Source organism: Sciurus carolinensis, unplaced genomic scaffold, assembly GCF_902686445.1.
Source record: "Sciurus carolinensis unplaced genomic scaffold, mSciCar1.2, whole genome shotgun sequence".
In the NCBI taxonomy this organism is placed as follows: Eukaryota; Metazoa; Chordata; class Mammalia; order Rodentia; family Sciuridae; genus Sciurus; species Sciurus carolinensis.
In genome coordinates, this window is record NW_025920126.1 from 2891188 (window position 1) to 2913791 (window position 22604).

The 22604-nt window shown below is 38.7% G+C and overlaps 1 non-coding gene across 1 annotated transcript; it reads left to right on the plus strand.

The window, feature by feature from the left end:
* Positions 1-15886: 15886 nt before the first annotated feature.
* On the plus strand, positions 15887-15959 carry Trnaa-ggc (transfer RNA alanine (anticodon GGC)). Its single transcript has one exon. It is a non-coding gene; the product is annotated as a tRNA-Ala (tRNA).
* Positions 15960-22604: the final 6645 nt, after the last annotated feature.

Sequence of the window (22604 nt, forward strand, 5' to 3'; positions counted from 1 at the left end):
TTCTATTAAATTATTTTAATGAGATTATTGTAAACTAAGAAAGATTAAGGTATTCAATTTATGTACAATTACCTGATGTAAACATCTGAATTTTTCTATTATGCCTGTAGCATAATTGGAACTGTGAAACTTAGAAACATTACTTGCTCTGAAAAGAATTAAAATTTTCTATTCTATTCTTTTTCTCACTAGCTCATTTTGAGGTTGCAGCAAATATATCAGCTAGTATAGCAAAGCAAAAATCTTTTGTTGGCACATCTTATTGGTAAGACATTACTGTGACTGGTACATATTTGTCTCTTCATGTTTAGTAATTAAACTCCATACTTAGTAATTCCAGATGCTGGCAAAATAATCTTTCTAAAATGCTATTTTAGTTATTGACAGATGATTGAAATACAATAGGAGACATAATAATAACACTTAATATGTAAAGTAATTTATTTATTGTTATAGAATTTGACTATAGTGTATTATTCAAAAAGTAAAGTAACTCCATACTTCATAACTATTGCTGAAAGAGCCATCAGTAGCTCTCTACTTTTAGAGTTGAAGCTTTCTTGGCATAAAACTTTTAAGGGAATTATTGATCAATTTTACATGAAAATTTTAAAAATGCATGTTGCCACCTTAAAATTTAAGTGAAAAAATAGGAAATACTGGCTAAAATGTACCAAATGAGGTTTAATATCTTTAATATGTATGTTCTTTTAAGTCAATAGAATATTTCATTAAAGGCAAATTTATTAACATAACACGTATATGAAGTCTTAAAGTATGAAAAGTGTTTCCCTTGAAAAAAATGCAAATTAAATAAACATCAATATACTTTTTTTATCAAATTGGAAAACATCTGGAATCATGAATAATCCCCTCTATCACTAAACATTTGACAATGAAAATGAAGATTGGTAGAAAAGTTTTGAAGAAACTGAAATCAATTTTCATGTATGTATGAGGTTTTCAGGATGAACCCAACTACTGTATATAACCTTAAAGCTCTAATAATAAATAAATAAGACTGTATCATTGCAAGCTCAATTGTGAATGATGCAGCAAATCCATCTGTGAACTGAATACTTTATTCAAAGTGCATATACATAGCCTAGAATAAACTCTTGCTTCTCTGGAAAAAAAATTAAATAAGTTGAGAGCAAAAGAATATTGAAGAGTAATTTAGCTGTGATGTTTTATGTAAACCATAAGCAACTTTTTTGATTTTTTAAATTTTGTAATATTTGGTAATGAGAACTGAACCCAGGGGTGCTTTACAACTGAGCCAGCTCCTGCAATATGTTAAAGGAATCATGTATACCTTTCAATCCAAAGGAAAAATATGCTAAATAATAAAAATTATGTTGTAAAAGATGAAAATCAGTGGATTAAGTTTATGGCAGATTACTAATCAAAATGTCAATGTTAAGCCAGGCACAGTGGTGCACACCTGAAATCCCAGCAGCTTGGGAGGCTGAGACAGGAGGATTGCAAATTCAAAGCCAGCCTCAGCAAAATCAAGGTGCTGAGCAACTCAGTGAGACCCTGTCTCTAAATAAAATACAAAAAATAGGGCTGGGATGTGACTCAGTGGTAAAGTGCCCCTGAGTTCAATCCCTGGTACCAAAAAAGAAAAAAAAAATGTCAAGATTAAAATTAGTATATGCAAGGTAATTTAAAAGTTGTGTTTCATAAAAGACATGTCTAAGTAAGAAGTATGAATGAGAATTTGTGAACAAGTGACTCTTTTTGCTTGAGATTGTGCTTCACTTGTTTTTCATGTACTCCAAATTCTATTCAGTTACCATGTGCTGCATTTAACAACAGGAAGGCACCAATCAATGTTATGTGAAAGCACAGGTAAGTTAGGTTATCTGTAGGATTCCTTTAAGTGCAATGCCCATTTCTCTCCTCAGCCTCTTTTTATGACTATCCTCTGTTGTAAACACTCTTCTCCAGTCAAAATTTTCTATTTTTGTGCCCTGATAGTACTATGTAAAATACTGTTACTTTAGTTTTATTTGTTATCTCTTCAGGAACACATTCTCCTGTTTTTATCTTAAGTTCTCCCCATTGCAAAGGGTGATTTTCATCACCTATGGCAGACTGATGGGTCAACAGCTCCATTTCCCACTGAGCCAGGGATCACAAAAATGTTAGCTTGGCATCCCTGTTAGTCACCACTAAATTATTCTAGTGGGCAGAGGAAATAAAATTGATTTGTTTTTTCTGGGCTCCAGTTCAACCTCTTTTGGCTATGAAACTTGCCTTTTATCATTAGGTTCCATAGTAATCATTTTCTTCTCTTTAGTCCTGGATCCATTCTTATGTATGTAGAACTCACAGGTAATATATATTTACAGGTCAGCATTTTTAGTATATATCTTACACATCATTAACCACACTTAAGTTGAAAGGCAGTTTGTTAGTAGAACTTTTGGTAACCTAAATGCATATAAAAGCAATTTGTGGGACTGGGGTTGTGGCTCAATGATAAAGTGTTTGCCTAGCACACTATGAGACACTGGGTTTGATCCTCAGCACCACATTAAAAAATAATAATAATAAACAAAATAAAGTTATTTTTAAAGCAACTTGTGTATAATCAGTATAAATGAAATCAATTCTAAAACAGTAAATATCAAAATAAAATGACTATTTCTTCTGGGTAGTATCATCTGTACTGTGTAATATCAGATGCCATCATATACCTCTTACTCCCAAGTATGTAACTCCAACCCAGCTACTCATTTGACCTTCAGTCTTCTATACACTTAGTAGTTTCTTAAAAATAGATCTCATTCAGTATCCTACCAGCATTTTATACTGAACTCAAAATCTTCAGACAGCTGCTTTTATTTAATTCTCTCTACCAGAGTCTTCACAATGTCTTTTTCCTTTTTTCCTTTGTATATTTGGAATTTTTCTCTAACTCACCTGTCCTACTGGTTTTCCCTTCTCTCACACTGTTCTTCATGTTGTTGTGAGTTCTAGATTAATTTTCCTGCCATAATTAATGCTTTCAAGGAGGTTCAGAAAATCTAAATGAATATCCTTTTGTAACCAATAGGTTATTCATAATCTAGCCCATACTTTTGAGGCTCATTTTTCCCACACTGTCTAGGCCCTCTAAATCCTCTCTTACAAAGGATAATATTTTTCAATTTCCTATCACAGGCATACTTTTATGAAATAAAGTAAAATTAATTGCTAAAAAATTGATCATTTGGACAAGGGAGAATGCTTACTCTGTTTCTGTACTTGTTGCTGAATAATAAATAGCAGTGTAAGACCCATCTCAACTGTAGATCACACATATTGTGTTGCCCTGCCCCAGCAACTCTCCAGGTGATCCATGCACTTTCCTTGTCTACCTGTATTTGCATCCTGAAATGCTCAGACTCCTCACTCACCTTAGCTCCCTGCTGATTCATTTGTTAAGTCTTATCTCATTTGGGAAGTTTTCTGTGATTTTCACAGGGTTTTAGGCATTCTTTTCCATTTTCCTGTGTTATATAACAAGATTCACCTAACAAACTAAAGTATACAGAAAGGATTTTCTCAGATCACCAGTATTCAAGATTTTTAAAACATGAATTTTAAAAGAGTATGTATATGTGTGTGAGAGAGACAGAAAGATTTAAGTCTTTCCTGGTGAAGTTTCTTCTTTCCTAGTAAAGACATCTTAGCTTCCTTTCTCTCCAAATCTAATGGTTTTAAGAAGCAGTATTTTTTTTTACATGAAAATAATAGGTTCACTGATTCCTTCTACGATGGCTTCAGAAGTTGTGGCAATAGAGATGGATGGTGGCTACAACCAACTTTTTGACATCTGGGCTGTAATAATGACAGCAATTGAATTTGGAGAACTTCAAACACAGGTGTTTAATCTTCATCCAATGATGATTATTTGTAATCATGCATTTATCAATCAAGTCTTTGGAATGTAGAATACTGAGAACTCTGGGAATACAAGCTCATTTTTAATTATATGAAGATAGTAAAACTGTTATAAGGGATTGGGAAGTAACTACATTTAAAACCTGCTTGGTTGTATTGCTTCTTCTCAAACATAGAAGGGGATTTATCTTGAACTAAGTTTACCTTCTGAGGTACTGGGGATGAGGGCTTCAACGAATGAATTTGGCATGGACACAGTGCAGCCCAGAACACACTCTCACCCATTTAATTCACCTACCTTTATACTCACCCTGATTTTCTCCAGTCTCAGAGAATGAACTATGCCTCCTCCTATGTATGACCAAGACTTAGGTTTTCATCTAAGTTCCAGATCCCCAGTCGCCTCTGAGGAACTGTCCAGCCACTGCATTCCATGATGTCCACCGTCTCCCTGATAGCTTCATTCTCTGCTTAACTCTGGCTTTTCCTTCTTAGTCTGTTGAGATGCTCCAGTGTCTTCCTGTGTCAATCCTGTGTTGTCCTGTGACTTTACACTTCCCTCTTATTCTTGTCACAGCTGTTTCTTATTCCTTAAAATTAACTTAAGACACTTTACACTGTCATCTGGTGAGGTTCAAATATGTCCCTCAAAAGTTGATGGTTGGAGATGTAATCCCTCTGCCCTCCTGAATGAACTAATGGATTAATGAGTGTTCTATGCTCATGAGTGGGTTAGTGTCAGGGTCACAGGATTGAGTTCATGATCAGAGGAGTGGCTTTTGTGAAGTGAACTCTCTCTAACCTGCTTCCTTTGCCTCACTATGGTACCCTCCCCTGTGTCATGACATGGCAAGGAGGCCATCACCAGATCCTGAGACAGTCCAGGACAAAGTAGAATAAACCTCTGATCCTTATAAATTATCCAGTCTCAGGTTTTCAGTTATAGCAACAGAAAATTGACTTAGATACCATATTTTTTCCTTTCTTTCTTTAATTTTTTTCAATTTTCATTTCTACCTCTACTCTGCTTCTGAAATTGATCTCATCATTGCCACTAAATAAGTTCCTCATGACTAAATTTATTGGAAATATTTTGATCTCTTTATTTTACTTGACCTCTTTGCCACACTAATGAAATCAAACACATTGATTTCATATCTATCTATCATCTGTTTATATTCAAATTATAATTGCACATAGTTTAAGACCAAATGATTCAATGCCTGAAATGAAATTGAGCTGTTCATAAATTTTTCCTCTTTGCCTGCAATTCTCTATTCAGTAAAATTAATATGTTTTACTTTTTGCTATTGCATTAGTTTTGACATGTATATTTTTAAATCAAGCTACCACCCATTTATGATGTGTCCTTGATCACAAACTTATCCATAAGTCTCATCAGTGATCACTGTCTCTATTCCCCCTCTTCCAGGCTTTTGTCTTCCATACTACTTGGAAAATTCTTTTGTTAAGAGCACTGATGATTTCTACCATGTTTCTGTTCAAGTTCATGTTTGTGTTCATGTCTCATGACCTGCCAAAAGCACTAGCCAATGCTGATCTTTTCTTGAAGCACATTTTATCCTTTTGCTGAGAATTCATTCTTGCCTGGTGTTCCTCCTAATTCACCTTTGCCTCTTACTGGTCTAATTTGAGGATTTTTCCTAACCTTCCCTCTCTTTAAATTTTGAAGTGTCCCAAAGCTCAGTTCTTGGATGCTTTCTTTATATGAATTCATTCCTCCATGACCTTATCAGGTCTTCTGGTTCTATATATCCCTTTATATGCTGTCATTTTGTCATTCTTGTGTTAGAGACTAGATATTTGCTTAGGGGAATGGTTTCTTTTCATCCAGGGGTCCCAACCATACTGCATTTCCTAGCTGCCTTTGCATTCAGATATATCCATTTGATTGAATTTTAGGCAAAGTAATAAGAGAACTGACATGTACAATTTCCAGGCCTAGCCCATAAATGTCTTCTTCCCTTACCCTTCAGTCCTTTTTCCCACCTTTTGGCTGGTTGTAGAGGACTCCAAGGATGGAGTTACAAATGGGAGGAGGATGGTTCCTTGAATAATCAGGTGAAAGACTGCCCATCAATCAAGACCATTAGTTTGGATTTTGTGTAAAGCCAATGAGATTTTGGAATATGGTATTACCTGAGATTAAAATATGTGTCTGGAGTGGGTATTGCCATAACAAATCTAAAATGAGTTCAAATTTCAGTGGTTGGGTGTCAAAGAGCAAGGACACTAATGTTAGAGGCAGGAATGATGGTTTCTGTGTCATAAAGTTGAAAACAATTGGTTAAAACATTTTCTGTGCTATCTTAGGAGGCAGATTTGTAGCTAATGAACTTATACTTCTAGGGAAAGAATTAGAAAGTAAAAGTGTAAGTTGGCAGGGGTGTGTCCTAAAAGAAAATATCAGAAAGAGATAAGAATCAGCTGGTTTATAAGTAGAATAGAAAGTACAGAAAGAATCCAGAAATTCTAATGGAAGAGCCAACTCTTTCTACATCCTGAATGGTAAAAGAGAAAATTGATCAAGTCTTTGAGGGAGAAAGGACCATTTTGATGGATCCCTGTAGTAAAATCAGATTATGAATATTCCTTTTCTCCCCAGTCCATGATAACTATCAAACCAGCCTATAAAACTACTTTCAGGTTGTCTTCTTTTTACTTAAGAGGTAAAAGTAAGGGACAAGGAATTCAGGGTATGGATTGGTATCAGCTGGAACATAATCTTCAAGAAATGACTTCACTGACAAGGGTACTGATGGGGCAAATAGGCTTGTGGCCTACTAAGAAATAAGAAAATTTATACTGGCAAGAAGTTCTAAGTCCAGACTGCACAGCTTGAGCTTATTCAAGACTTAGCACAGTCTGCGGGGTTTCAAAACTGCACCATGAGTCAGTGGGCTGAGAAAGTAGAGCAGACAGGAGGAAGGATAGCTCCCCCCAGTACCCAATTCAGATGATGTCACAGAACATGATGAACAGGTGAGTTCCTTTCCAGAGGTAATCAGAATATTGAAGGCATCTGCTCACTTCCAGGGAAGAGGCCTTCATTCTGCCCTCCCAGCAGGATTTCACTGACTGCCATGTTTCTTAGATGCTTCCCTTTTTCAAGTAGGAGATTTAACTGGTTATCTTGTCCCTATTTTTCCTATGAAATGACTGTGGTGTGGCAGAGTCATCTAAGTAATTTTTTTCTTTGTTTTCATTCAGAGGTGGATGAATTATAAGGAGCCATATCCAGATCCAAGAGTAAAAACCACTCATACTTGGGTTTTCTACACTTGAGCTGTATGTAGGGGATGAGTGGGACTTGAGGTTGCATTCTTTGAGGCAGATGAGGTGTGTGTTTGACACATGAAGAAAGTGGAAAGTGGGACTTGTCATTGGCAGGAAAGACTGGAGAGACCAGCATGTGTTCACTGAGCTGTGTACTCTCTTATTTCAGCACTTGGCAAGACTAGCTCCTCCAGGCTTCCTTGCCACAATACATAGCAACATAAGCGGAAGCAATCTGTGCCTTTTCCTGCCCTGACCCATAACAATGCTCACACAAATTTATGCATCCTTTCCTCTCACTTTCTGACTGAATGAAGTAGACACTGAGACAGCCAGTCATATATGGATGAGCCTTTGTAGTCCTTGAATAACCATGAGAAAGACCATCAATCACATAAGATTACACATTGGTTTGAATTTTCATGAGTGAGAAATAAAGTTCTATATTGTTAAGTCCTGAGGGTTTTGAGTTTCTCTCTCCTAACAGTCATCATTATTCTGGATAATACTTCTCTTCAGACAAGATCTCCAGCCAGTTCTCCCCATTGAAATCCAACCTTGCATACCAATTCTCTCAGGATGTTTCCAAAGGATCTTGTGTAGATTTATCTAAAGTAACATTTCTCAAAATGTTATTTAGAACATGCTCTTCCCAGAATCTTTCATGCCATCATAAATGGCATTTCTCTTCTACTAATTGTTCAGGTCAAAGGCCTAGAATCATTTTTAAATTCTTATTTTCTCTTGTACTCTAAATGTACACAAATACTATCAGGTATTCTCTCAAAATATGTCTAGAATATAGTCATTTGTCACTGTCTGTAGTATCAAACCTGACTGCATAATACTGTGAATTTTCATTTGGATTTATTTTAGTGGTCTCCTAGTGGGTCTCTTCTTTGGCCCTTGCTTCTACTATAATCTATTCTTAATACTGTAGCAAGAGTAGGTTTACAAAAATAATACTTTCCATTATGTAATTATTTTTCTCAAAACCCTCTAAAAACTACCTGAACCAGAATAGAATTCGATGTATTAGGCTTCCACTAGATCTGCCCCTACTTAGTTTTCTGACTTCTTCACTTCCTGTTTTTGATCACTTAATTCTATTTTGATCACACTGGCTTTTGTGAGTCACTTGTGCCAAGCACAGTTGCACCTCTGGGTCTTTGCATGACTGTGCTTGTTGGCTAATAACTCTTGATATTAATAAATCTCACTCCCAAATTTCTTTTGGATCTACATTGCTAAGCCACCTTATCATTGTATTTAATAGGCCCTCAATAAATAATGATTGAATAAATGAATAAATTACTGATGCATTTTTATCTCTCTGAAAATTTTGGGATCTCTTATAATATGCTGAAGTTTCATAGGGATGTAGCTTAGTGTGGTTATTCTTTATCCTTTGTGCTACACACTTTTTGGACCTTTTCATTCTGGAAACTCCTATACTTCAGTTTGGAAAATTTTCTTTTTAAAAATTTTTATTTATTTGGTTTTTTATTTTTTATTCATTGTACACAAATGGGGTACAAATTTCATTTCTCTGGTTGTACACGAAGTAGAGTCACACCATTTGTGTAATCATACATGTACATAGGGTAATGATGTTTGTCTCATTCTATTAACTTTCCTTCCCCCAGCCACTCCCTACCACTCATTTTTCTCTATAGAATTCATCCTTCTTTCATTCTTGCCTCCCCCCCGCACTCTGTTATGTATCATCATCCACTTATCAGAAAAATCATTCAGCCTTTGGCTTTTTGGGATTGGCATATTTCACTTTAGCATGATATTCGTCAACTCCATCCATTTACATGCAAAAGTCCTAATTTTATTCTTCTTTATGGCTGAATAATATTCCATAGTGTGTACCACAGTTTCTTTATCCATTCATCTATTGAAGGGCATCTAGGTTGGGTTCCACAATCTAGCTAATGTGAATTGAGCTACTATAAACATTGATGTAGCTGCGTCACTGTAGTATGCTGATTTTAAGTCTTTTGGGTATAGGCCAAGGAGTGGGATAGCTGGGTCAAATAGTGTTTCCATTCCAAGTTTTGTGAGGAATCTCCATACTGCTTTCCAGAGTGGCTACATCAATTTTCAACTCCACCAGCAATGTATGAATGTGCCTTTTCCCCCACATCCTCGTCAACACCTATAGTTGCTTGTATTCTTGATAATTGTCAAGATGACATGAGATGGGGTGACATGAAATATTAGGGTAGTTTTGATTTCCATTTCCTTTATTGGGGCAACCATTGACTCCAAACTTCTTTACACAACCTGTCAAACTATCTTTTTAGTTTTAGACTAATCATACTTGGTGCTTCAAAGTTACTTGCTCTCCAGATCCTGAACATTTTTATATAAATAGAATACTATCCTGAATTCTTCAACACCCACCCCAAGTCCTTGCAAATGTAGGTTTTAGTTTCCTCTCATCTGCTAAGTCAGACACTTGCCCATCTCCTTAACAATTTCAGAAAAACAAAAGCAAAAAACAAAACAAAACAAAACCCCACTGTGAACACTTCCAGTCTCCTAGTGTCTCCCATTCTATCCTTTGTGCTTTTATCACTTACAGTGTTTTTCTCATTTGGTTACTGGGGAGAAGCACAGTTAATATCTCTGCTCAATTTGCTTTTCTTTCCCACAGGTCTCTTCTTCCTGAAGCTCTCAACTTCTCTGGCATTTATCACTCTCTTTTTTTTTTTTTTTTTTTTTGGCTCTCCCTTTCCCTAACTCTGTCTGTTCCTCTCCTCTGCTTTTCCATTTACTTCCTTCAACATTGGTGGTTCCCAGCCCTCCCTCACTTTTTCCACTGCCATTCTCTTTTCCTGTGTGGGGGGGAAGGTACTGGGGATTGAACTGAGGGTCACTCAACTACTGAGCCACATCCTCAGCACTATTTTGTATTTTATTTAGAGACAGGGTCTCACTGAGTTGCTTAGGGCCTCAAATTTTCTGAGGCTGGCTTTGAACTTTCAATCCTCCTGCCTCAGCCTCCCGAGCCACTGGAATTACAGGTGTGGGCCACTGTGTCTGGCTCCACTACTATTCTTGTGCTACCCATTTTGCTCAAGTGACCCCCAGATTGTCTCATTGTTTTAACAATCCCTGTGGGCTAATAATTCACCCTCCTGTCTCCTGCCCTAAACTTGTCCTTTAGTCCACATTCCAGTATTCAGTTATCTCTGGACATAACAATGAGCAGTGTCTGGTGTTCAGTGTGCAGGAAGCACATATGGTTCTCTTCTCACACCATTTCCTTCCTTCAGATTTGCATCTCGTTACTGCAATCAATATCATCATCTTACTCTTCTACCTCTTTCACATTCCAGGGAGCCAAATAATCAATCACCCAATTCTGCTGGTGATTCCTCCCACATATTTCCTTGAACCCAACCCCTTCCTTTGCATGACAATTGCCCTCATAACCTCCCTTCTGCTCAACTGCCACAGCCTCCTGCCACCACCTGCTTCTGTCTCTTTCCTCTTAAATTCATCCTTTGCTCAGGTATCACAGTGACCTACATGAAGCATAAATCTTATCATATCTCTCCCCTGCCGAAGCCCCTCCAATGTCTCCCCTGTGTGGAATAAAGTCTATATTCCTTGACACAGAGCATGAGATCTTCCATGAGGAGTCCTAGCTTATCTCTCACTGCATTTCATTTCACTCCTCACCTGGTGTGTTCAGTCCTGTTGTACAGAAGGGCCTGTTTCCCCCTCCCCCTAGGTCTTTTGCACTTCACCTTGCCTGCTGTGATCTCCTTTGCCTAACTCCTTATTTCTGCCTCAATCCTTATATATCCTGAGACGCAATTTCTCTTCTGTCATCTACCCAGGAAGCAGCCTACATGTTCTCGGTCCCTTTTCTATGTACTCCTATATATCCATTCTTTTTTTATTCCAGCAACCCTGGTAAGTTCCTCCAGAGAGGGAATTCTCTCTTGTACTTGGTCCCTGGAACATAGTTTGGATTTAGTAATTAGAGTTTGGGTGGAAGTGAACTTGCTTATACATTACTTCTTCATGCTAACTTGGAAATAGCAAGGGCTTACAGTGGTGCAGGAAGCATTGGCATATGGTGAAGTTGGGAACACATTGTGAGACAAAGGTGATCACTGACCTCAGTTTCCATCTGTTGTACATTTCACTGGTGCAGATCAGGGATAGCTGTTTCCTGAGCTGGAGGTGCTGTGTGGCAGGGAAGAAAGTCAGACAAAATTTTTATGTTTCAATTCATGGCTTTTAGGTAGGAAGCAGAAATGGCTGTGACTTTAATCATGGGTTAAGGCAAGTGATTTTATACTACTGGGTGGTCCAGAAGAGGGTTGATGAAGGGTGGATCCTACAAATGCCTGGCAAATTGGACTAGCTTGGTGGTGGTGCAGGGGGCAACAGGGTTGAAACAGATGAAGAGTGACATCTACTTTCACCTTTATCACCTCTGTAAGTTCTCTTGGTCCAATCCACATTTCTCTGAGCCAGGTCCAGTTTGCTGATGAAAATGAACATCCTAATGTTTTGTGTAGGCACTTTAATTCAATCTCTTATAAATAGCTCCCATGCCCTGGGGGGCACACCAAAACACATTTCTTTGATGACTGCCAAGATCCTTGCTGAAAAGCAAACAGTGCATTAGCAGCATTCACAGTTCTTATGCAAGTGGACTGTGAAATTGTGACTGGATCCTCCAAAGCTATACCTTTTGTCTCCTTGATGAAGATTATTAAGAGAAACCTGGTTTAATTTGATTGGAAGGATGTGGGTGGGTGGAAGAGAGGGGAGAATGGGCAGCAAAAGAAGAATGACTGATAAAGGAGAAGGAGAGGAATGAGGATACCCTCTTTAACCCAGTGCTTCATTTGATCTTCAGGAAATTGGAATAGAGATCACTTGACTTAACATTTGTCTGGAAATTAACTGCTGTGTTTGTTCCAGGCCCAGGGATTGATGAAAGGGCCAGGGAATTCTGATCATAGAATAATAATAAAGGGAAATGTCTCAAGCAATTATTAAATATTTAAGGAATCTTCTCAATACTAACTTGTCAGATGGAATGAATGAAATTGAAATGATTTTTAAATATTCTTTTCAATGGCTTGGTGAGAAATGCAGGGATGAAAATTGCCTTGTGCTCTAAAGAAAATATTTGGAGTTTGTTTTTGTGACACTGATGTTTCTGCATCACCTTTTATCCCAAATGTTAATTAAGGAACATCAAAACCAGGAGGTGTATCAAAGGAGGACTCCAAAGGGAAAGGGCATGACCAAGGATTTTTTTTTCCTCTTTTCTTTGTTGTATCATTAAAATGAGATGTACAGAGGACAAGGGGACTTTAATCACCTGTGTGGTGAGAGATTCTTTGTAACAAAGGAAATCAAGAGCTTTGTTTGCAGTTTCTATTTGTTTATACTAGACAATGTGAGACAAATGTAAGATTATTTATCAGGGTTGCTCTTCATAGGATTTAAAGTAAATGTCCTGGGTTAATTACCCAGTACTCATTATTGACCACCTATGGCAGAGGGATCTGTGCTACTATGCCTACCCATCATAGAATTTTAGTTGCACAGTGTTATTTCATTGTGAGAAATGAAAGCACCCAGTTAAACTTTTATTTCTTAGGTTTTCTTAAAAGTAGGCATGATCATGTAATATAATTCTGGCCAATGAGATAAAGGAGTAATTGTAATGCATGATACTAGAAAGACTTTTAAAAGGATAGTAGGTTTTTAAACTTGCATACACTTTTTTTCTTTTTTCTTCCTTCTGCATGACATGATGACTGGAAGGATAGAAAATGTTTTCTAGCAAAGGATCAGGAAAAGGTCAAGAAAATTGCAGACACTTCTCTTGACTCTTGTATCTTTAAGTTTTTGTGCTGATGTTGAATCTCTTTTGGACTCCTTGTAACATTAAAAAGTCACCAATTTGTGTGTAGGTGTCTATTATTTGAGCAGTATATTACACAAAACTAAATACAGTTTCTAAGAGTTACTGCATTTATGAGAGCCCTAGATTTTTCATGAACTGGATTAATGTAAGCAATAATAAATATCTCTCTACTGAGGGTGACTGGACTGGGCACACTCATGTGATGGCAGCTGATGGAATCATGGCCAGTGAACTTTGAGAGGAAATATGCTTTTCTCCTAAGGGAAAGATTTCTGCAGTTTTGTGAAGAGGCATGTCAGAAAGAATGGTCTCTTCTTCTCTTAGACATTGCCTTGGTGTGAACAGAATATCAGGAACTACGATAGCTCTCTTGCAAAAATGAGGGATACTAGGTTGGGCATAAAACTGATGACACAGAGGATATTTGATAAGAACCAGCCCTTGATGACATCAAATAATACAGGAGAATGCCCATTAATGGGTTTCTGGCTTTGTGAGCTAACATTTTTTGGTAAGTGTCAACAAGTTTTTCTTTAAAGCATCCACACAGTAAGTACTTCAGACTTTGAGGCTAACACTGTTACTGAAGTGTGACAACAGCCACAGATAACATGTATGCAGATGAGTGTACCTATGTTGCAATAAAACTTTATTTATAAAAACAGATAGTGAGCAGGATTTGACACCTGGGTGGCAGTTTGCTGACCCCTGATTTAAGTAGTTGACTTGAGGTTTTCTGCTGCTTCTGTACATCTTCCCTGATGCAGAATTAGAGATCATAATGCATGAAATCCAAAACCTCTTCCAACTCAGAGACTTGGAGAAAGACAAGTGGCTTGGGCAGAAGTTCAGGGATGAAAATTACCCAGTGCTGCAAAGAAGAGATTCTGAATTCGGTGGAATTTTTTCCCCTTTTTTTGTGACACTGGTGTTTCTGCAACACTTTTCATCCCAAATGTTAATTGAAAATCAGTGTGACAGGAGGTGGATCAAAGGAGGAATACCAAGGAAAAGGGCATGGTCAAGCTGTTTTCTTTTTTCTTTGTAGTATCATTATGCCAAGATGTGCAGAGAAAAGTGAAAAAAAGTTAAAAGTAGGTATGCAAAAAGGCACACTTGGATTGTGTAGAAATAAGGTAGACTGGGAAGGTATACCTGCCTCAGGTGAACAGCAAAAAAAAAAAAAAAAAAAAAAGAAAAATCCTTAGGAGCAGCTTCTGGAAGAAGGAAATTCCACAGAACATGGCTGTACTTTAAAAATTGTAATTATTTATTTGACACATAAATAAAAATTTGGAAATGTATGTAATAACAGTTCTTAATATTCCATTATTGAGACTTTAATCTTGCCAAGCAGATACATATACATATGAATTTTTCTTTAAAAATGCAATAACACTATACATGCTGGTTTATTGTTCATTATTTCCTCATTAAACTTGGATTCTGAACAACTGATGAAATTTATAATCATACAGGAAAATCATTATTTAAAGGTTGCTTAGTAGCCCATTGTATAAAGGTAACCATTTCTTTAACTGGTACCTTATTATTCTTTCATTTTGGTTGTCCTCTTCTCCCCTTTTGGCTATTTTGTAAAAATCTGGGAATATTCTCTTATGTCAGGAAGTCCTGTCCCATTCCTTCCCTGAACTCTTCTGGTCTCAGAAGATAATGCCAAGCAGACAGCAAAGGACTCTTTTAAAGTGTTTCAGTTTAACACTTGAAGCATCTTTTATTCTGCTCTGAGTGAAATCATAATGAGGTCATTTGTCCAGATGTGAAACCGGTGAGGCTTCAGGAATTTCAATGACAGCTCTACTGTGTAATTCTTAAATCTTAAAAGGGGGAAGGGGGCAGCAAAAGGCAAAATTCTCCATGTAGCCCTCAGTCTGACTGAGAATCATGAAATGGAGTAATGTTTTCGATGTTTTGGAATTTATGCAGAGAATATGGCATTTTTGTGAGTTTGGTGTTTTCCAGAAGGACCACTGATGCTAGGTGCATAAGGGGATGAAGGGAGGCTTCTGGAGAAATGACAGAAGATTTTGAGAGAATTGTTCAAAGGATCAAAAACTTTACAAATCCCTTTGTCATGGACCACATTCAAGAAACAGGCTTTTGGTGAAATTCAAGGAAGTTTAATAATTTGAGTTTTCTTTTTCATTTACTTTTGATTCAAAGCTCAAAAGAGGCTTTGAATCAAAGCCTCAATCAGATAGAGGCAGAGGGACACAGGAGAATCAGAGTGCCATCAGAAGTGTGACTGTTAACAAAAAGCACCAGAGCACTGCCATGAGTCACTGGAGAGATGGCCAAGCTGTTTCCTTCCTGCAACCATTTCTCCAAAAGCAAACAGTGTTGCTGTCAGTCAGCATCTGATAAAATCAGTTGACATGTAAAAGAAAATTTAGATCCCTTACCTTGGCCTCTGTCCAAGTATCTGCAAGGGGTGTCACCACTCCTTCTTTAGCCTCTTTCACTCCTCCAACATCAGGTCCATGAACCCTCTTGTTGGTCAAGAATAGGCTGTGCTTTTCCCCCTTGAAGCATTACACCTCCTGTAACTTATGCTTGGACATCTCTGCCCCTGAACCTTGGCTGGCTTGCCTCCATATTATTTTCCAAGTCACAGTTTATGCCACATTTTTAGAGAGGATTTTCTCCATCACCTAACCTAAAACATATCATGTCAATCCCTAAATTTTCAACATAACATTTTCCACTCATTACCTGTTTTTAAAATAAATTTATTTTTAAATCTCTGTTGTTGTTCGAACTGGGGATGTAGCTCAACTGGTAGAGTGCTTGCCTGGCATGTACAAGGACCTGGGTTCAATCCCCAGCACCACCAAAAAAAAAAAATCTCTGTTTTTATGCCAGATATGTAAACCCCATGAGAAAAGAGCTACATCGTCTGTCATAACTTTAAAATAGTCCCCAGCACATGACAGTTTCTCTGTGATATTTTGGGGATCCGTGAACCTCATACCCCAGGATCTCTCTCTTTATTCTAGGAAGAATGCTGTGTTCCCTTGGGAAAATTTGGGTATCTCTCTGTTTTACTTCCAGTGCAATCTCTCTCTGTGAATGTATAATCCAGCTAAACTGTCAATTTCCCCAACACAGGAACAGTGTCTTTTGTATTTTCTGTGCTCTTATGTGCCAGGAACAATTTTCTAAGTGGATGATTGAACATTGTGCTGTGGACATGACAGGTTCTTGGGCATAGGCTCTGAGTAGGAAATCCAGTTTGTGTAAGTAAGAAGGAAAAGGGGGATGGGAATTCCAAGTGATGGACAAATTTTATTTGAGGCTTGTCTTGGGTCACATTTTAAAAAATAAATCATAGAAACAACAACAAAATAAAACTGAAAAGACTGTTGACAAAAAGATGATTGAACCTATTGACTTGGAAATATGAAATGTTGATTTTAGAAGACTCTTAAGTCTACCCCAGTTTTCCACTTTTATTAAATATGAACATATTATAAATATGTAATTTTTAAAAATTCTTTATAAAGTCTCTTTAATTCCTTTATGTATATGTTTAAGAAACAGGGGTGTTTTATGAATCATGTGGAAGAGAGACAGTGCTTTCCTGAACGCCAGACACTCAGAAGTCAGTGACTTCTACCTTTGGCACACTCTTTGAATGCAAAATAATCTCCTTTAGTAGACTTAAGGGGTTTTGTGTTAAAAGAAAGGAAACATCAGCCATGTGACTGTGTGACTGCTGAGGGACAATTTCCTATCCCAAGAAGTGACCTTGAAGTGTTGTTCAATATGTCTGTGACAAACCTGTGACTCATTTTGGCTATAGAAAATGTGTGCTCAGAAATGAAGTGTCCTCTTGCATTGAGTCAACTTTCTAGAATGGGCCACTAATGTATTTGAATGGAACTGCCCACAGTATGTTTAATTCATAAAGAATTGCTATTGCTAAACCATGTTCATTTTTTTTTTTGCCTTGCAATGTGTGTCTTTCTGAGGCTTTGAGAAAAGATGTAGTTGAAAAGACCAAGCAGGATTGAGGTGAGGAATCAGTGCATCCATATTTAAAAGTGGTTATTTATTAAGACCTCCCTCTGAGCCAGGGACATTGTTAAATACTTTAAATTATTTTTTGCTTTTAAACTACATGGACACTCTATGACAGGTATATAATTACTCCAATTTATAGATTATCTCCAATTATCTGAGGTGTGGGAGGTAAAGTGAGTTGCCCAAAATCACAAAGCTTGTAATAAATGGAACTGGAGTTTGAATCTGGATCTGCTCATTCTCCTTCTAATACATACCACAATGCCTATACAATAATTCCTGTCACAATTGACTGTCACTACCACCAAAAGCAACAATTAACATTGACTGAACTCTTTCTGTGTGTCATATGCTATGCTGAATTATCTCATGTAATTCTTACAAGAAGGCTTTGAGGTATAGCTGTCTCTTGGCATCTGTATCCCCTCCTACTTACCAAAATCTGCAGATGCTCCAGTCCTTTATATAAAATGGAAAGGCATTTTATCATATAACCTATACAATATTCCCATGTACTTCATATCATTTCTAGGTAACTTATGATACCTAGTACAATGTATGTGCTATGTAAGTAGTTGCTATTCTGTGTAGTTTAGGGAATAATGATGAGAAAATCTCTAAATGTTCAACACAGATGCAATTTATTTTTTCCAAATATTTTTCATCTGTAGTCGGTTGACCCCTCAAGGTGCAGAGCTTGTGGATTTGGAGGGCTATTATTCTGGTAGTCTCCACTTAGTAATGCTAAAATGGAGGACAAAGGGAGTAAGGAATTTAGTTATATACCTAGCAAATGGTGAGGCAGGCTTGGGCTCCAGGGAGTTTGATTCTTAGTCCTGCCCTCATCTATTGCATTACCACTTAGTTAAGAATTACTGGGCATGAATTAGAAAAATTGTATTGCACGTTTTTCTAATTATGTCAAAATGAATTCTATTGTCATGTATTACCAAAATGAACTATTAAAAAGTAACAATTATAATAAATGTACATCAATGACTCCTGTGGACATGGTCCAAGGAGAAGTTGGGGGCATCTATTACTTTTCTAGTGCTGCCATAATGCAATATCACTTACTGGGTATCTTAAACAATGGAACTTGATTTTCTCACCATTCTGGAGGCTGTAAGTCCAAAATCAACATGATGGCAGGGTTGGTTCTTCTTCTGAAGGCCACAGGAAAGATCTGTACTAGTTCTTTCTTATTGGCTACAAACAGTCATCTATGTGTCCACATGGTATTGTCTTTGTATGTGTATTTTTCTCCAAACTCTACCCTTCATAAGGTCATTAAAGTAGTGTTTCACTTTTTGCAAATCTCACTCACATATTCATTAATTTATTCATCAAACTTTCAAACATTCTTACTGTGTTCTTGGTCCTAGGTAACAATTGGGAGAAAGTCAAGTTAGTGGCATGGTTTCTGTCTTCAAGGCAAACATGGGTGTTAAACCTTAGCAACCTCCAAGGAGGTGATTCACTTTTGTGGGACCAACCACTATGACAATAACCCCTGCTTATGTGGGAAAAATCACTGGGGACATGAATAATGAAACCCTTCCTGGTACTCTGTTTTAATTACCCTTTGCCCATAGAGGCAACACTTGAAAAGTTTTGGACCTAGAACAGAGACTCAGTTGAATCAAGGAATGTCCTCTTCTTTCCTCTCAATGGTGCCTCCAGGGAGAAGAGAGTAATGTCCATCCTTGTTTTCTCCTTTCCTCCCTCCTTGCTCTTGTGCCACCTCCATTTCCATCTCTGGCAAGTCTCTAGGTCAAGGAGGACAGGTGATGACATGACACAGATATTTCAGTCTTTCTTGCAAGGTATAGTGTCGGGGTTTCCAGGACCCCCAGCCTTGGGCACGGTCAAGATGGCGCCTGACGCTGAGCCAAAAGCGGCCAGCTATACAGTAAACAACCAGCGAATTCCAATGATTGGCTAGTTAACGATGTGATTAGAGCATGCCCCCCTCGTGTACCTATTCTATGCCTGCAGCTGTCCGCGGTTTACCTCGTATGCCCCCCCCGATTGGTTAAAGTGTATATAAGCTTGGTGGGTGGGGGAGTAAGGGGCAGAAGCTGAAGCTGGAGGGGCGGAAGAAGCTGGGGGCGGAAGAAGCTGAGGGCGGAAGAAGCAGAGGGCGGAAGAAGCTGAGGGCGGAAGAAGCTGAGAGAAGAAGCTGAGAGAAGAAGCTGAGAGAAGAGAAGCTGGGAGTGCGCGGAAGCTGGGAGTAAGAGAAGTGTAGGAGAGGGACTGTGCATAATAAACTTCCAAAGCTTCAGACGTTTGTCGTGTCTCTCTCTGCGGCCAGAGGGAATGCGATAACTGGTGCCGAAACCCGGGAAGATGAAAACCTTATAAAGAAAACAAGGTAAGATATCTAAAAAAATTTTTTTATGCAAGTTAAACCGGTTATAAAAAAGTTAAAAGGTATCGGGATACACCATCAGCGGTCCTGACGCGTGGAACACGGGTTAAAAGGTATCGGGATACGCCATCAGCGGTCCTGACGCGTGGAACGTGGGTTAAAGGGTATCGGGATACGCCATCAGCGGTCCTGACGCGTGGAACGCGGTCCAATTAAAGTGAAAGTAGAAACATGCTTGAAGCGGTCCAATTAGGGTGTAGGTAGTACGTGAAAAGTCGCTATAAAAATTCTAATGCACACTTGATAGTTTTCCTTTCAGTAATCTCATGGCTCCTGGCAGCTAGGCCACTGTTTGTTATTGTAACTGCCATAACTGAAGCTATTCAAAATTAACAATGGGGTCTGAAACATCTAAATTCAGAATGCAGCAACCCCTCGGGGAGCTATTAAAAAACCATGAGACGCCATTATTCAGAATGCAGCAACCCCTCAGGGAGCTATTAAAAAACCATGAGACGCCATTAAAGGAAAAAAACAGCTAAAGTATTTCTCGATACTATGGAAAGGTTTCCCCTTGGTTTTTGGATGAGGGCTTTTTGAATACCCTACAGTAGAAACACTGAAGAAGGACTAGAAAATAAGGAAACCACTGTATGATCATATGTTCAAACCCTAGTAGAATAAGCCCAGAGTTTATAGAAGAAAAGCTGCTCAGTGTACCACAAGGGGGATCTTCATGAACAGGATCTAATAGTAACAGAAAAGAACTCTTAAAGAGAATAAAGTGAGGAAAAATTGAGTGGTGGTGACCTAGAAAATAATTGCTCAAAAAATCTAAGAACAAGGGAAAAAGGGGAACTAAGTCTAACATAAAGAACCCCCAAAAGGAATAACCAAGTGGTAGTGAAAACTTAAGAACAAGGGGAAAAAGGTAGGAGAAACCTAAGCCTAATAAAAAGAGCTTCAAAATCTGTAGAACCTGCCCGTATTTGAGGAGCAAATGGAGATACCATCAACCATTGAAAAAACTTTAAAGAGACAGTTAAGACTGTTGGAGACAGCTATGCAGAGCAGTGTTATCTGGAGGACAATGCCTAATTGGAGAGCTCAGTGGCAAGAAATAGCTGTTGAAACTGCTTGCAGAAACATAGTGGCAAGGTTTCCCGATAGAAATGTTAATAGGAGAAGGCCAATATGCTTCAATAGATGCACAAAATCAGCAGCAAGGAGATAATGCCCTAACAAAAGATAAGAGATAACTATAGTAAAATCTGTTACACCTTATGCCCCAGGACTTTGCCCAAGGCACAGAAGGGAAACACGTTGGGCTAACGAATGCAAATTGGTTACTGTTGAGGGAAAGCAGCATGCAAGTGATGCTGCTCCTCCTCGCAATGGCGAGCCTGAGCCTTCCTCCAATAACAAAAACTCAGACGGAAAGGCAAACCCGGAACCTATGGGCCATTGTTAGCCTGGCCATATTTTTCATTTCTAACTAACACATTTTTTATCCTTTCTTTTCTTGTTTTTCACCAATTCCTCTACAAGCCTGTCAATTCTACTGATGATTTTTCAGGTCGTGCTGTTTTTGGTGACAAGGATATTTTTAGCCTTTCTTTGCTTTAACAGGAGGAATTTTTGCACTTTGCCGTTGGAATCATACTACAAATCAGACCCAGAGTAGAGCAACTCGTTCTGCTGACCCTAGCTGTAATATTGCTTTTCCTCCCACGTCAGCTTGTGTATTTCCTCCCTTTTATGTTTCTACCAACTAACATTTCTAATAACACCTCTTAACTGTTCACTAACCGTGTGCTATCTCTCACAATGCTGGAATGGTTCTTTTGCCACCCGTGCAATTTGCACATTTCTATCTTCCTACCAGTCCTAGTTTCTGTTGCAGATGTAGAATTGCCAGTGCTATTATCAAGAAACAGAAGAGGCTTTGACATTGCAACAGCCGTGATCATTGCTATCACAGTCCTTGCAGTAGCAGCATTGACACAACCACAACGATCATTTGGCCAAGAATGCAGCTGCAGCCTTGCAGACCATAGAGACTCTATCAGAGAGTGGACTCATTATAAGAACAAGTGGATACCTTGCAAGAACTTTTGGGACTGGGATGCGTTTATTCCCTGAGAGCTGTTTTGTGTTGCCCGTATTGTAACTCTACTGGGATGTATATTGTTTCTGTATTTAATATGGCTATATGGTTTTTCTTCTGTTTATAGATTTGTCAAACAGCGGGCAGGCTTAGGAGCTATGGTGGTACTCCTCTGCCTTGGTCTCCTTCTCTTCATTCGTTTTGGCATGCATCTACGAGCTAGCCAATAGAGAGATCAAATTATCTTTCATCAGGCCATGACCGCCCTAAAGGCCGACAGCCCCCCATTAGTATGGCTCTTGAGGCTGGACCGGTAGTCAAAGACGGATAATGAAGGAGGTGGCTGTGTACCAACCTAAGACAGGAGCTGCAGCATGCTCTGCAGGCTCTGATGACGGGTAAGGACATATGCTGACCACTCAACCTAAGACAGACACGGTCCCGAGCCTTAGTTTAATAATAAAGAAGGGGGATCTGTCAGGGTTTCCAGGACCCCCAGCCTTGGGCACGGTCAAGATGGCGCCTGACGCTAAGCCAAAAGCGGCCAGCTATACAGTAAACAACCAGCGAATTCCAATGATTGGCTAGTAAACGATGTGATTAGAGCATGCCCCCCTCGTGTACCTATTCTATGCCTGCAGCTGTCCGCAGTTTACCTCATGTGCCCCCCCCCTGATTGGTTAAAGTGTATATAAGCTTGGTGGGTGGGGGAGTAAGGGGCAGAAGCTGAAGCTGGAGGGGCAGAAGAAGCTGGGGGCAGAAGAAGCTGAGGGCGGAAGAAGCAGAGGGCGGAAGAAGCTGAGGGTGGAAGAAGCTGAGAGAAGAAGCTGAGAGAAGAAGCTGAGAGAAGAGAAGCTGGGAGTGCACGGAAGCTGGGAGTAAGAGAAGTGTAGGAGAGGGACTGTGCATAATAAACTTCCAAAGCTTCAGACGTTTGTCGTGTCTCTCTCTGCAGCCAGAGGGAACGTGATAGTATA